The following is a 15269-nucleotide window of genomic DNA, read 5'->3' as shown; positions in this document are numbered from 1 at the left end:
ACAAATGAGAGTCATTTATATCGGGGCTGTCCAGCTCATTCCTTCAGGTCTATCGGACTGCCACAAATCTGAATTGTCTAATCCATATGCAGTTAACTACAGTGTACACTAAGAAGTAGGCATTTAATTAAAAAAAAATATATACATCACGTATATATAGTGTATTTTTTCATTAAGTACTCGTGATAGAAGCAGTTGTCTATCTGGATTTTCATATCATAGGACCTGAATGATTATTTTGCTCAATTATAGATATGGTATGAATGAGTATCATCTGTGAATGAGTGAATGAATGAGTATCCAAATGAGGGAATGAATCGGTATCTGTGAATTTGTGAATTCATATTTGTGAATGAGTGAATGAATAGAATGAATAGATTTGATCTATACCTGCAATGCTGTGTTTCCATGTGTTGTTTATTTGATCCAACCTGAACTACATGAAGGAGGTAAAGTAAGGTGTGATACAGTGAAGGAGGGGACAACAGGACTCTGGGGGTGATGATGGGGAAGGGGGACCACGGGTGCCCCCCCCACACATGGTGTCTGAACACCTAAAGCCGGCCCTGATCATGACTCGCACATCCATCTCAGGTTGCTCGCCAGGCCCGCACCATTCATGTGATCTGCATAGTATTGTGCTCCTTTTGCCCTGTGTATATGTGTGTGTGTGGGGGGGGGTGAATGGGGCAAGTACTTTTCTTTTTTTGTGGTGTTTTCTTTGGTGTTGGAGTGGCAAATCAGCAAATGTTTGCCCAGGGTCCAACCAATATTAAAGGCGGCCCTGATGAACACCTAAACTGGCTTTCTCTAAATGCAGGAACTGAGGTATGTCCAGGCCTAAAAGTGTCCTACACAACTGAAAGATCAAGTTCTCTGTCAAAAATATTAACATTTTTGTAGAATATGTTTTTATTTGAGTTTTGATAAAATGCGAATAGTTTGTAACCCTTTGACCTTCAGGATCTCACAATACGTTGTGGGGAAAAAAAAAAAAGATTTTGCAAGCCCCCCCCCCGTGTCATTTCACATGGCAAACTCCTGATACCTGATACCCGAGGCCTTGCAGCCGGTATATATGTTTAAATATCTATTTATACGGCAGTTACTGTTTCTGGTGTAGTATCTAAATGTTCTCACAGTAACAGGGATATTTGATACACGATCAAGTATTTGTGGTATGAACAGAAGATGGTGACCTTGTCATGAACCAAAGCAGCATGGTTACTTATCGCACCTTATCCACGGATAATATTACCTTTGCATAACCAGCTGTAATATTTTGTGCGGTTCAACATATTGATTAATAGGATTTGTTCTTAAAGGGAGAGTTTCATATGCAGGGCCAGACTGGGGATGACTAGGCGGCCCTGGCACTTTAAGGCCAGCGGCCTCCTACGCTGCTGGAGGTTGATGTGCTGGATGACCGGGGCCCACTATGGAATGGGATCTTATTGAAATCAGTGTGAGTGCTATATGCACATGCGTCTGGAAATCCTGAGACTTCCAGGGGGTCTAAAGACATCGGTTAGACCCCCTGGAAGTCTTAGGATTTTCAGGAGGTATTGCTGGAGTGGAGTTCCTTCATAATTGAGCTGGGGATTCTCTGTGGGAATTTTTGCCCATTCCTCCAGTAGAGCATTTGCGAGGTCAGACACTGATGTTGGATGAGAAGGTCTGGCTCTCAATCTCCATTCCAGTCCATCCCAAAGGTGTTCGATGGAGTTGAGGTCAGAGCTCTGTGCGGCCGGTCAAGTTCTTCCACCCCAAACTCATCCAACCATGTCTTTATGGAGCTTGCTTTGTGCGCTGGGGCCACAGTCATGCTGGAATAGAAAAAGGGTCTTCCCCAAACTGTTCCCACAAAATTAGAAGCCTAGCATTGTCCCAAATGTATGCTGAAGGGGATGTTGTATTGGTCAGGTGTCCCAATACTTTTGCACATATAGTGTGTAAATACATAGATGGAAAACGGAGGACATGTAGAGAGAGAGAGAGAATTCTGATGAATCCTACTATGTCAACAAAAATGTTAATTATTGTTGATTAGTCTAGGCAGCCTTTGTAAGGTTGGGGGGGGGGTTGTTTGGTTATGGAGGTAACTTTAGAAAAGGAAAATATCAGACTTTTTATTAAAAAATATTTTTCATTCCATCCTGAAGCATATTAAAGACAAAATGAAATATAACATTACAGATAAGTATTTTTATTTTTTAACACATGACTATGGTCCATAATTGCATGTTGCCAATTTTAGAACCATTTTAGAACCATTTACTAACGGCTGCACATAGTGTAAGGAGCAGCGATGCTCATAACTTGATATAGTATCAGGCATGTGAGATACGACGCGATGACCTAGTCCTGAACCTATGGCGAATAACTACATTGTAGCACTTCTTATTTAAAGACTACGCTAAAGAAACATTAAGAACATTGCATCGCTGTCGGTATACTAAAAATCGTTAAAATGTTTCATTTATAATTGTTAAACTAAATGTAATTCTATTTTTCAAATTTAAAATTCTATTAAAAGTAAAATCTTAAATTGAGGGATGCTCTTCCTGCCCGCATGCTATCCGGTATCTTGCTTTCGCAAATCTTTTTTTAACCCCTTAAGGACAATGGGCGGTCCCTAAACCCATTGAAAACAATGCATTTTGAGCCCGTACATGTACGGGCTTTGTCAATAAGGGGTTAAAAAAATAGAAATTTCTAGTGTATGATTTTTAAAATATTTTCACAAATTTTTTTTTTTTTCCCTTGAAAGCATAGCTTTGACCAAACAAAATCTCACTTGGCAAGAACCTTATGGATGTGTCATTTGCCAGATGACTTGAAGCAAAACATGGAATCGACTTAAGTCACAGTCATAGTGCCTCGTTGTCTTGGTGCAAATATTTCTACTTTGAAGCCCTGTTTACTCATTACGAAGGTTTCATCCCTAGCAAGAAGAGCTTGGCTGGCCCTGTATAATGTATAGTTCATTTTTTAGACATATCCGTAGCTAAGCTCAGTGTTACTTAGAGTTACTTGTTGACTAACAACTTTGATCTTAGGTAGCATTTCCGACCAAATGGCCATACTGTTGTCCATTCACTTTTAGAATGAGAGAAATCGGAGCTCATCTTCTTGGGCATTGTTAACCCCGTGAGTGACGGCAGTGGCATTTGGCTCTAATCCCACACGTGTTCCACCCACCTGCTTATTTTCACGTGTATTATGTGATTAGCCCCTTCTTCTTGCTTCTGCCCTATGCCTTCTTTCTAGAGGAGGAAGATTTTTGGGGACTAGCAATTGGAAGAGGTATTAATACATATTTTCAAAAAATAAAATTAATACGAATCAGAATGTACAAGTAAAATAAAAAATAAATAAATATATATATATATATATTGTTATTATAATTTATTGTTTTATATAGCACCATCATATTCCGTAGCGCTGTACAATGGGTAGACAGGACATAACAAGTTGTAAATAACAAAACTAATTACAGAAACAACAGGTGAGCAGGAGTGCCCTTATTGATTGAGATTGTTATTTGATGGGATTTGTTATCAAATTTGCTAAATATGATGATCTATCATAATTTAAGTTTTTTTAAAACTTTTGTATCTTTTGTGTTTCTTTTCTAGCACTTTCCATTTGACGCAGGATCTCAGCAAACACAGCATTTAACGGTAAGTTTTGTTTTTTTGTTGTTGTTTTTTTTTGTTGTTGTTTTTGTTTTTTTTTACCATTTCTTTCTTTCTTAACCTGCTGAGTTGTCCTTTGCCGTAACATCCACCTACTTTATCACAATAAGCTCTTTCTGTGCTATTCATAAGCCCTAACACGGAACAGCTGTGCTTTTAATTTGACTCAAAATACTGTATGCACATCTGTAATTGCATTTCACATATTAATTTTGGCCAGAAGCAAATGATACATTTTGGATTTATAAATCAGTAATGACATTTCTAGACCATGTGTTACCGCCTCTGCTGAGCAAATAAATACCAGTTTATTTTTTTCTTAATTTCATCATAGAAAATACAATTTTATCTGAATTTTTGTTTTTGTTTTTTTTTTTTTAATTCCTGGGGCATGTTCTGTAGACTTTGGTAAAAAAAAAAATTGGCAATTCCAAAATCAAAATTACCATTTTTGCAAATTAAATATAAATATCGTGCCCTTAGGGTTCCATTAGGAAAAAGAGCTGATTTTAATTTACACAAAGTACACAGCATATTAAACGGTGAGAAATTCTAGTGCTTAAATAGATAGATAGAAATATAGATATTACGCCCTGTAAGAATATTGCCAGGTTGGGATAAACTTATTCTGGTGCAAAGATTGAGAACGGACCTTGTTCCACCCAGCAGGACCATATAATTCGTGATAAGATCACAGAAGAAAGAGAGAGAGAGAGAAGAAATAAATCATTAGTGAAATGGCTAATGGTTTAAATAAATTAGATGAATGGTTAATAGTGTTGCAGCACCAGATTAACGTTGATAAATGTAAAATAATGCATTTGGGATGTAAAAAAACAAAGTTAAAATATATTGGGGTTAATGTTGGTGACAACAGAAGAAGGGGCCTTGGGAATAATTATTTCGGAGGACTTAAAGGTACGCAGGCAATGCAATAAAGCATCGGAAAAAGTAAACGGGGTGCTGGGTTGTATAGCGAGAGGAATTAGTAGCAGGAAGATCTCTGGTCAGACCTCACCTATCACATCTCTTCTGCTTTTCCGATGCTTTATTGCATTGCCTGCGTACCTTTAAGTCCTCAGAAATAATTACTCCCAAGGCCCCCTCTTTTGTTGTCACCAACATTGATCCCAAAATATTTAAACTTTGTTTTTTACACCCCAAGTGCATTATTTTACATTTATCAACGTTAAACTGGCGCTGCAACATTGTGTACAGATCTGGAGACCCCCATCTCCAGAAGGATATTGAGATTTTGGAGGGAGTTCAGAGGGCGACTTGAATGGTAAATGGTTTGCGGGATAAAAAATATCAGGAAAGACTAAAGGACATGACTATGTACAGCATGGAAAAAAGAAGAGAACAAGTGGGAAGTTTATTTCAAAGGAGAAAAATTGTTGGGACCAGAGTTCATCATCTAAAACTAGAGGCTCAGAGGCTTAGATACAACAAAAGGGAGTTTTGCTTTACTGATGGTGGTGGTAGGTGAATGGAACAGCCTGCCAGCAGAAGTGGTAGAGGCTTATAGAGTGAGGGAATTTAACCATGCATGGGATAAGCATAAAGCTCCTGAATATAAGACGAGGCCATGGGCTATTTAAAGTTTCAGTCTACATATATCGGTAAACACATGCAGGGCGAAGGGTTCTTAAACATATATACATTCTGTGACAGTAACCTGAGGTTTTTAAAGTCCATGTGTGTTGTCTTTTGTTTTTCTCGTGTCTCTGTTTACAACGTGCTATTCATTTCCACAATGGTTCATTGATCTACAAAACAGTTTGTACCCCAGCCGATACCGATTTAATGTCAATTAACGTAGATGGCCAACCATTCATTGATCATTTATGAAAATCGTTCCGAACGCTGAGGCTGAGAAGAAAGATTCCGAATTCCGCTCCAGCACGTTTCTGAACTTATGTTAATTGCCGGTTATAAATAATGCCTTTTAACAGCAACGCGAGAATTCCTCTTTCTACGGTAAATTATAGCGCTGAACGCTTTAAAAAGCTCCCTGGTCTCTTTATCAAGTTTACTGTTGCAGAAAAAAAGGACGCGTATGTTCCCAAAGGGAATATGCGGGAGAAGATAAACTCTTTTTGTTGTTTGCATTTTCAGCAGGAAGCTGGAACTGCACTTGCCTCGGTAGAACACAGTGGTTAAAAGGTGTTGTCCTGCCAAGGGTTAATATTTGAATACAATTAAATAGAGAGAAAATAAATAAATAAAAATAATAATAAAAATAATAATTAAAAATGAGTCATACTGAGTTATTTAGAATCTTGGAAGCTTTTATATATTTTCCTTTTCAATGTACAGGGGGTCAGGGTTCTAGAAAATGATGAGGCAGCCTCTTGAAATATTAACTCTTTAATAGCCCATCATGAAGATTCTATGTAGTGACTCGGGAAATGCGTTAACCAAGCGGCACTAATAGCGATCCTCATGGAAACCTTGACTTGTCATCATTTAAAGAGTCACTTGATTGAATCACCTGCATTCAAGCAGGGGTATCATTATAATGGCAGCAAAAGCGCCAATCGGGAGCCTCATGTATGATCACAGCGGTATAGCATAGGAAGGAGTCATCTCCTGTCTTTGCGAACCTGAGACGCTGAGATTGGGGCAAAACCTCCCTGAGACTCAGGGTCAAAGCTTGAGAGTTCCGTGGTATTGTTATTGGTTGTTTCATCAGTTGGTTGCTTTTTTGCCCCAGATGATAATTCTGAGTGGCCATTTCCCGAAGGCTCACACCTTTCTTCAGCTTTTCCATTAAATGTTTCATTCCGGGAGCCCTACACGGCTGGTAGGACCTTCAGTAAACAGACCTTTAGAACAGACGGCGTCCACGAGGAACGTGGAGCCAAGTGTGGCTTTTCATAATGTATGAAATGTCACTTCTTTTGTGAGAGCATTAAACAATAACAGTTGCACCCATACCCATTCCATACGATAGCAGAGAGGGTGGATTTAGGGATAAAGTTAGATACAATAGTATCACTGATAATGGAATCCACCTCGATGGGACAGCAGATTAACCGGTCATCCAAGGACTAACATACATTCCTACTGGGAACGTTTCAACCATCAGCCTGGATATTAATATAACCGTAGTGATAAATAGTGGGCATACTTTATCAAGGAAGATTATGTTATAGGGAGATGAAATCTGTGTCATGTAAGCGATCTGGTTCGTATTGCAGTTTTCCAAGGCGACCTTAATGTATGTTGCACTGTATATGGTCAAAGCATAAAGGTACACTTAATCCACATAATCCCTGCCCTAAACAGTTTACAATATACTCTTTGGTATCTAAGGCGACAGAGGTCATTTAAGATATTGCTTTTTGGAATTTGTGATGAAGTTATGGTTAGAACATTGCTAGATTTCTGAGCTGCAGAGCCATTACTAAGGCTTCTCTTGCCTGGACCAGGGTTGGTGGTCCAACCCCGCACTGACGTCATCACTTCTGGACTTTTAAGGAGGCACGAGCGAATTCACTCAAATTCACCCTTCACCCTGCATTACCTGGGGCAGCTGTCTCTCTCTTGCCCTATTGGAGTTATGTGTCCTTCTGATAGAAGCAGATACCTTCATTGGCGTTGTTGTAAATTAATTTATCGATTCAATGTCATGAATAAACTGTGGAGGGCATTCCGTTCTGCTCAGTTAGAATGTAGCTACAGGCTCTAAATGCGTTATTTGTTAATATTTTTGCATAGACCTCTTGTTTTTTGGTTTTTTTTATGGAAATCTTTTGTAGAAAACATGAGTTATTTGATGGTACAATCCAGGACAGGGCAGCGGTTGTTTGGATGAGAACTTAGAACTGAAGGCACATTCGTGTTCCCTGAGTTCTGAAGACATCTGGTTATCAAGGCAGGTAGAAATAAGTCCAAACACGTCTCCAAAATTTAGGTAGACCGTTTACTGAAGAGCTGACATAATAATCCAGTGTGAGGCAAGCAGAGATCCAGTGAAATCTTGACTTGGTTTTCTGGAGAGGCAGGGCGGGTTCAGTCAAAAACTGAGAAAACAAGAGATTTGAGTATTAGAGGCAAATCCAGTCTGGAGATTGAAGTAGTCTCAACCACCAGATGAATGTCTACTACTTGGAGACAGGATCTCAGCACCATTCCACCTCCTGACCGCTGTCCTAGTGTATGGTGCGGTGCCCATCACCCACCTATGTAAAATTAATAAAAAAGGCTCTGGAGCTCTAGAAATCTTATTCCATGACAATGTATCATCCCAGGTGATGAACATTAAACAAATATTATTACATGATGGCTTGGCCCCCCTGGTACATGTGATCATCATAAATGTCCTCAGTATGGTCAGATACCATACCTTGGGTTAGGTAACAAAGTATTTTGAGCCACCAGAGTTTATGATGACTTGGGGCCTTCAGGGCTCAGATTGTCTTCAAAGCATGGAACAGGGTTGGCCCTCAAGCAGTTAAAAACAGCAAAAAGAAATGTTGGCAAAATATTGGATTAACCCTCGTTGTTTTTCAACGATCACACAAACCTTTACAAAACCACAAAGCCACCGGCTCAGGCCGAGACAGCTGGGAGCAGATTCGGGGGGGAATGTTCTCATCTGTCGGAGCAGATACGGTCAGCTCCTTTGATATGGTACTTAATAGAATGACAGATCCTGAACAACTTAACAGAAAGCAGACGCTGGAAAACCGTATTGGAATATATTGTGTTCAGTGTCTGGAATACAGAGACGGTGGCCTCTGACCAGAATCATCTCGGATAAAACATACTCATCTTGGCTTCCAGTCTTTGGTGCCTACAAACAAGAGTCCTCTACTTTTTTTTTTTTTGTTTGTTTGTTTAAACGTATTTACCAAAAGGTTTTAGTATTCAGAATAAGTACTTCACGGAATAGACAAACAGACTGAATACTTAATGTTTCTTTTATGAAAAGCGCGGAACATTCATTATAGAATTGAAAAGAACATGCCCGATGGTATAGTCCTCTGAATTTTTCATATGCTTTGAAGGATGTGTTTCACGTACACTTAATGGGTATCATAACAATACTTTTTTTTTAATATATAAAATACATACATTTTATGGCTATTTCTGCACAGGTCGACTAATTATCAACTACAAAAGTTATTATGACTGATTTATAGGCTTATGTGATAGGGCAGTTGTGGCCCTAAAAGGACTGAAATTGGGAACGAGGGTTCCATTGAATTTATGAGCCCGGGGTATTTCTTACCACTAGGGGGCAGTCTGTGCAAGTTTAGTTTCCAAAGTTTTACAGCTGGGGGCAGAATAGAATAAAAAGATTGAAAAATAAAAAGATGGGCCAAGGGAAGAGGACTATTCTTAATAATTCAGGTAGTAATGCAAAATATTGTTTTTTTTAAAGTTCTAGACATTTTATATGTATTTAGGAGTTCCCGAAACATAATTTAATTGTCAGCCTTACACATCGGTTTTCTATTTTTTAAATATTTTCGATCATTTTTATGCTGGTAAACATGCCTGGGGACGCTGGAATTAACCCTGAGACTCAAGGTGTTTGCTCCAAACTTAGGGTTAATGGGCAAACTCTCGGGAGCGGACTTCTTCGTACTCTACATGGATCTAATGATCAATTATCTATTATGTTCTGCGTTGATGATCTCTTAACCCCTTAAGGACAATGGGGCGGTCCCTAAACCCATTGAAAACAATGCATTTTGAGCCGTACATGTACGGGCTTTGTCATTAAGGGGTTAATAGATTGATAAGTGGCTTTAGCGCAGGTTAAGCACAGGATGACTAAGCAAGTGGAGGTATGAAGAGTCGTTGAATGAAATATCTGATAGATGCCTTTACGGGATGTGCCAAAGGCAGGCAGTGAACTTGCACCCTGTAGATTTGGAATAGTGTGGATTCCATGCGCGGATTCCACTGCGGTCACAGACAGGCTTCCAGCCCTGACACCAGGCACCAGAGACAGGGACAAGGACGGCTATAAGCAGGGATGGCATATTTCAATGCCACGTAACCCTCCCCGTACTGGAGAGTGAATGAGCTTAAAGGGCAACTGTCACGTCTCTTGCTTTTAAAGGCATAGAAACATAGAAATTTATGGCTCATTCACCAAACCATTAATTCTGCCCATTTTCCTCCTGAAAAGACCCCAAACCCTTTTCTTTGCTTGATCTCGTCTTTTAAGAATAGGCGTATGAATGTTGAAATTCATGCACTTTACCGCTTCGGCTTGGAGACTGTTCTACTTACAGTATCTACCTCTCTCAGTAAAGTAAATCTTCCTTACGTTCCATCTAAGCTTCTGCCCCTCTAGTTTTAGATTATTTCTTCTTGTTCCAACATTTCTCCTCCTTTGACATAAGCTTCTCTCCTGTGCTTTGTTAAATCCCCTAGAAAAAGAGCAAATTTGGTATAGATGATACTTTTATTGTCTAGCTGAACGGTAATAAATTTGAAGCTTTCAGGAGTAAAATGTGCCTGAAGAAGAGACAAACATTCATAATGTACACTGCCGTTCAAATGTTTGGGTCACATTTCTCGCTGTAACGTGATTGGAAAAGGGGTTCCAACAATCAGTTAGCCTTTTAAACTTAAACTTAACGAACACAGGAGTGATGGGAGTGATAAAGAAGCGATGGGAGTTAAAGGGCTTCTGTACGCCTATGAAGAGATTCCATTAAAAACCAGCTGTTGCCAGCTACACTAGTCATCTACAACATTAACCCTGTCTGTGCTGGATTTCTGATCCATTGCATGTTATTTTAAAGGACAAAATTAGCTTTTTTTTCCAAAAACAAGGACATTTCCAATTGACCTCAAACTTTTGAATGGTCGCGGTTTTCTTTCTTTGTCTTGTGAACGTAACAAGCAGCATCTGCGGGTTTATAAAATTAAAATGCAGATGCCAACATCTCATTCCTATACTTTCAAGTGCTGCGATAGAGGCGGTAGAATTGAATGGTGGTACAGTGAATGAATTAAGAGTCTTTTGTGAAAAAATTATTAAAATGTCCAGAAATGTATGCAATTAAATAACTTGCAACCCCTCCGCCACAGTTTTTCCAGGAGAGATATGTAGGACTTAATACAAGTTGCATTGACCCTCAATGCTGCACGCAGGGCCGGACTGGTGATCACAATGCGTCCCTGGCACTTTAAGGCCAACGGCCTCCTTATGATGTCGGCTTGACATGCATGGCTGCACAATATATATAGCATGCGGCTGGGCATATCCAGCTGCTGGCTGCAGAATTGAAACCTGTAGAAGAAGATCTGTTGGGGTACGCTGGCCAGTGGCCCACCAGACATTTGGCCGGTGTACCAGATGGTCAGTCTGAGTGAATGAATGCACTTAGCATTTTTTCGGGGACTCGCTGTGTTCCCAACTGCAGCACGTGCCTGTCATTAACCTTAAATCCTTTGCTCTATATATATAGGAAGATCATGTTCTTCGGGTCATGTGGAATTTACACCCAGCATTCATCACCCCTGGAACAGATTTCACTTATTTGAAAGCTCAATACCCCGGTATCATATATATGAGTCCGCAGCTTGAAGGTATTTCCTGGCTTAAGGACTCCGGTGCCTTGTCTGCTTGACAGCAAGTGATCAGCAGTATCATTGCTAACCCTCTAGAAATGTGCTGAAGTCCTTATTTTAGGGTGGGATACCAGCGAATAATTGGAGTGCCATATGTATTGCAGAATTCCTGCTCGTTTTCTGAGATTTGAAGAAGCTTTTCTCGGTATTCGGCTGTCTCAGACTCCATACCTCCCGCCAGTCCTTCTTTGGAACCCAAATCCCTTGGTCCTTCGTCTTCCCCTCATGTTCCACTTCTCCAGGGGCTCAGACTATTTACGGAGTTCTGCATTTTCTCCGGTGTCCTCCTTGGGACACTCAACTTGGAAGACATTCCAGTGTATGAAGAGTAGCGACAGGAACGTGTTAGTCTTCTAAACTAGATATTGTGCTCCATCAAATAAATACACAAGGATATTTTTAAACGAGAAAGATTAAATGATTGGGTTTTTTAATTAAAACAAATCTTGAATTCTATCTAATGTGATAAATAGGTTCGATTTACTAAATGAAAAGCACCTTTTTAAAATGTAGATATAACATATATATTCATGTTGTTACAAAATTGCCAAGCTTAAAGAACGTGCTCCCTGATCTCCTTGTAAGTATCTCATCAGTCCGTCCAAATATAACAAATGGACGTTCTTCGAACACATGCCTTGTATTTAAAGCAACATACCCATAAATAGTACTAAGGGATGTCATGACGTTGTTAAAACTAGCGAAGTCGCTGACAATCATCGTGACGAGCTAAGAATCTCTGGCCCCGGGCCAACTCTACCTTCTGGCCCTCGGCTTGGCATCCTGCGATTCCGAAGCTTCTTGTCACTCGTAATCCTGCTTGGCTAATGATTAGATGTTAAATTTCTCTATGCATATAATACAGATGCAAAGCTCGTTTGTACGTCCATTATGTGTACCGATACTGATATGTTATGAATTATTTATTAATTTAGGGACGGCCATAGAATAAAAATGAAATCTGCTAATAAAATCCAATTTGAACCTTTCGAATTAATTTATTATCATGATGTATTTTTCTCATATTGTTTTAATAGACATATATTCTATTAAAGGATAATACAGTATAATATAAATGTATTACCAACTAGAATTAATTGTTTATTAATTATTAATAATTTAAATAAACACTAGTGGTAATTAAGACTTTTACCATTTAGCCTACAGACTGATTGGGTCCATCTTGATTTTTGTCCGCAGAATTTTTTTTATTTAATTTTATTAATGATTTTAATAATTTTATTTTTATCTATTTCTGTTACATTGGACTGATAGGATGTAATGTCATTGGACTGATGCTCTGCATAACTTGGTCCTCAATAAAAAATAAAAAGAGGACATTTTTCCAATAACGTTGTTAAAATGCATATTCTGCACTATTACATTATATTACTTTTCATTTTCTTTATTGTGCTCCAGCAGATACAAAAGGGGACAGTGAAAATTAACGATAATAGTGAAATTAATAATATACAAAATTGGCAATAAGAAGGAACAGAAGGAAAAAAAAATACCTGTTTCCGCGAGCTTACAATAGAATATGGGAAAATCAGGCTAATATTATTAAAGCAACACATTATTTTTTTAATTACTGTACAGTATTGTATAGTGTTCTAACGTAAAGCAACACCATTATTGAAGCAGAAATAAAACTTTTATTAACAATTCATTAGACCATGCGATGTGGGTAGGGTTGCCGGTATTTAATGGTCGGGGTCGACAGATGTCGTAGGGTTTCCGTCAGAATTCTACTGCATGTCGGGAAATTGAATTTAATGCTGATTTTTTTTCCAATTTTACCAATAAAATATGGATTTAGTGTTTACATTCCCTTACTTTCTATACATATATGAATTATTCAGCTATGGGAGAATATGCTTTACCCTGAAACTCTAGGGGGGGGGTGTAATAAACATGTTTGGCATCGGCACATGCCTATCCCAAATCTAAGAAGAGACCGAGGACTGATAAGGGATTGCGTCGAGAAAACCGCCAGGGTAGATGTGCTGAATGGTTCTTATGTGCTGTCAGATTCGATGTTCTTCATGGCGGAGGCTGAGAGTTAAACTCAAATGCTGGTTCATGGATTCTCGCTAATCCCTGTTGCCCCGAGGCAGCCGGTTTAGTTCCACAATATATTTGGGAGATCTCAAGCGGGTTTTAGCTGTCCCTCCTCCCTATGTGCTAATTCATACACCTTCATCCGTGAGACAGGAATGATCTACAGCCCTTTCTAACCATAGCAACGTTATTCTGAGTCCTGTTGCTGGGAGTAAAGAGACAGAGAAATCACTAGATTACAACTTCGGTTTTGACGTTTGGCTAAATTACTTTTCCAAAATCCTTCATTTTAAAGGTCTACACGCTAACTAAACCTACGTTGTTGTGTTTAAAGATTAAAGTAAACTGTATGTTTGTATTCGAACACCTCCTTTTTTGTAGATATACCTATGTGGAACGGAATCAGCATGATTATTCCTTCTTAAGTTATCTCTCCCACTTTTGTTAGATTGGTGATTGTTTTTGATTGGTTCAGGCAACCTTTGGTTATGCAACAGTCCCCCTTTAAAGATTTTCATAGCTTAAATGTGCACTTTTTGGAGTTTTTTTTCCAGTTTATTAGGAATTCTAATTCTAATATTTATTATTATTAAATACCATCCATATTTGACTTAATTAATGAGGCCAGCTTCTATACTTTGGAACACTTTGTGCCTGTTATCAGCTTGATCTGTTGAAATTTGGTGCTGACATCTTCTTGTCTCATTATTAGGACATCGTTAGGTTTGGTTCAATCACCGAGATTGTACAGATTCTCCGGGGTCCAGCTGTTTTAGGTCTCGTGTTTAAGATGCTGACCTCCAGATATCTAAAAAAACCTTAATTACCTCATACATAGACGCACACACCCAGGGATCAGCTGCCGAGCTGCTAATATATCTGTAGAACGTCAATGAAATCACGTAACATGTGATCATCAAACTTCACGTTGTCCGATGTCTTCTAGTGATCCATGCCCTAAAAAGGGACAATTACAAACATACAGCTAAGGGATCTATTCCTGAACTCGCTGCGATTTATATAGGCTAAGCTAAGTTAAAACTTAGATTCTAGAGTGATGGAATGCTTGGGACTCCTCCATTCGCCTACTCATTGAAATACATACAGCTTGATTGAGCGAGATTCACTTCAAGTGCCCATTGGATTGTGAGATGAAGGTTGGTGGCCATGTCATATGCTGCCATTTTTTACAACCTTTGCCTTTAAGCTCTAAGTGGATTTCCTATTGTTCTCAGTGAAAATGTATCTTACAAGACCAACTAAAGCTTAGGAAGAAGCCACTGGTGGTAACCATCTTAACTTCTCAACAGTATTCAGGACCTGTAACCATACTTATGAACTCTCAGGGTTTGACCTGGAGTCTCCAAGTGAAGCCATGTTTCTCTGGGTCTCTGGGTCACGTTGCTTTTTTTTTGGGAAGGGGAGTGGTATTTGGCCATGCCCACTTGCCCTCCTACGCAAGACTATATGGGGCTAGCCTCAACTCTATGGGGCTAGCCCTGCCTATACAGCCAGCTAGCCCTGCCCCCTCATGAAGCCACTCCCCCAGGAGATAGAGAACTCCCAGTAGCCTCTTCTGGCCAAGTATGATTATTACTCCCCTTCTATACAGTTAATACACTCCTATTGGAAGCTCTTGCAGCCATTGTAAGCGTGGGGCGATGAGCAAGATGATGTCACAACAGCAAACTAATCAATATGCTAATTTTGCCACCTTAATAATAATAGTTTCAATACAAATATTCCCCCAAAAAACCCATAATTTTCTTTAATGAATTTGTTAATACTAATACTAATAAGTGTTACCATTCCAGATGTCAGATATAAATGTTAGAATATATGGTGTTTCTGGCTTATATCTGTGCCACTGTGTGTTTCTTAAATTCACGCCTGAAGCAGAATCCTTAC

The 15269-nt window shown here is 39.1% G+C and overlaps 1 protein-coding gene across 1 annotated transcript in view; it reads left to right on the top strand.

The window, feature by feature from the left end:
• TSPAN9 (tetraspanin 9) overlaps window positions 1–15269 on the top strand; it is a 153951-nt gene that overhangs the window by 30916 nt on the left and 107766 nt on the right. Inside the window, exon 2 of the mRNA XM_053465674.1 lies at window positions 3639–3683. The gene's annotated coding sequence lies outside the window, so the exon portion shown is untranslated. The remainder of the gene's footprint in view (window positions 1–3638; window positions 3684–15269) is intronic.

This window comes from Spea bombifrons, chromosome 4 (assembly GCF_027358695.1).
Source record: "Spea bombifrons isolate aSpeBom1 chromosome 4, aSpeBom1.2.pri, whole genome shotgun sequence".
In the NCBI taxonomy this organism is placed as follows: Eukaryota; Metazoa; Chordata; class Amphibia; order Anura; family Pelobatidae; genus Spea; species Spea bombifrons.
The sequence above is the reverse complement of the archived record's forward strand: the minus strand, read 5'-3'. Positions and strand labels throughout refer to the sequence as shown.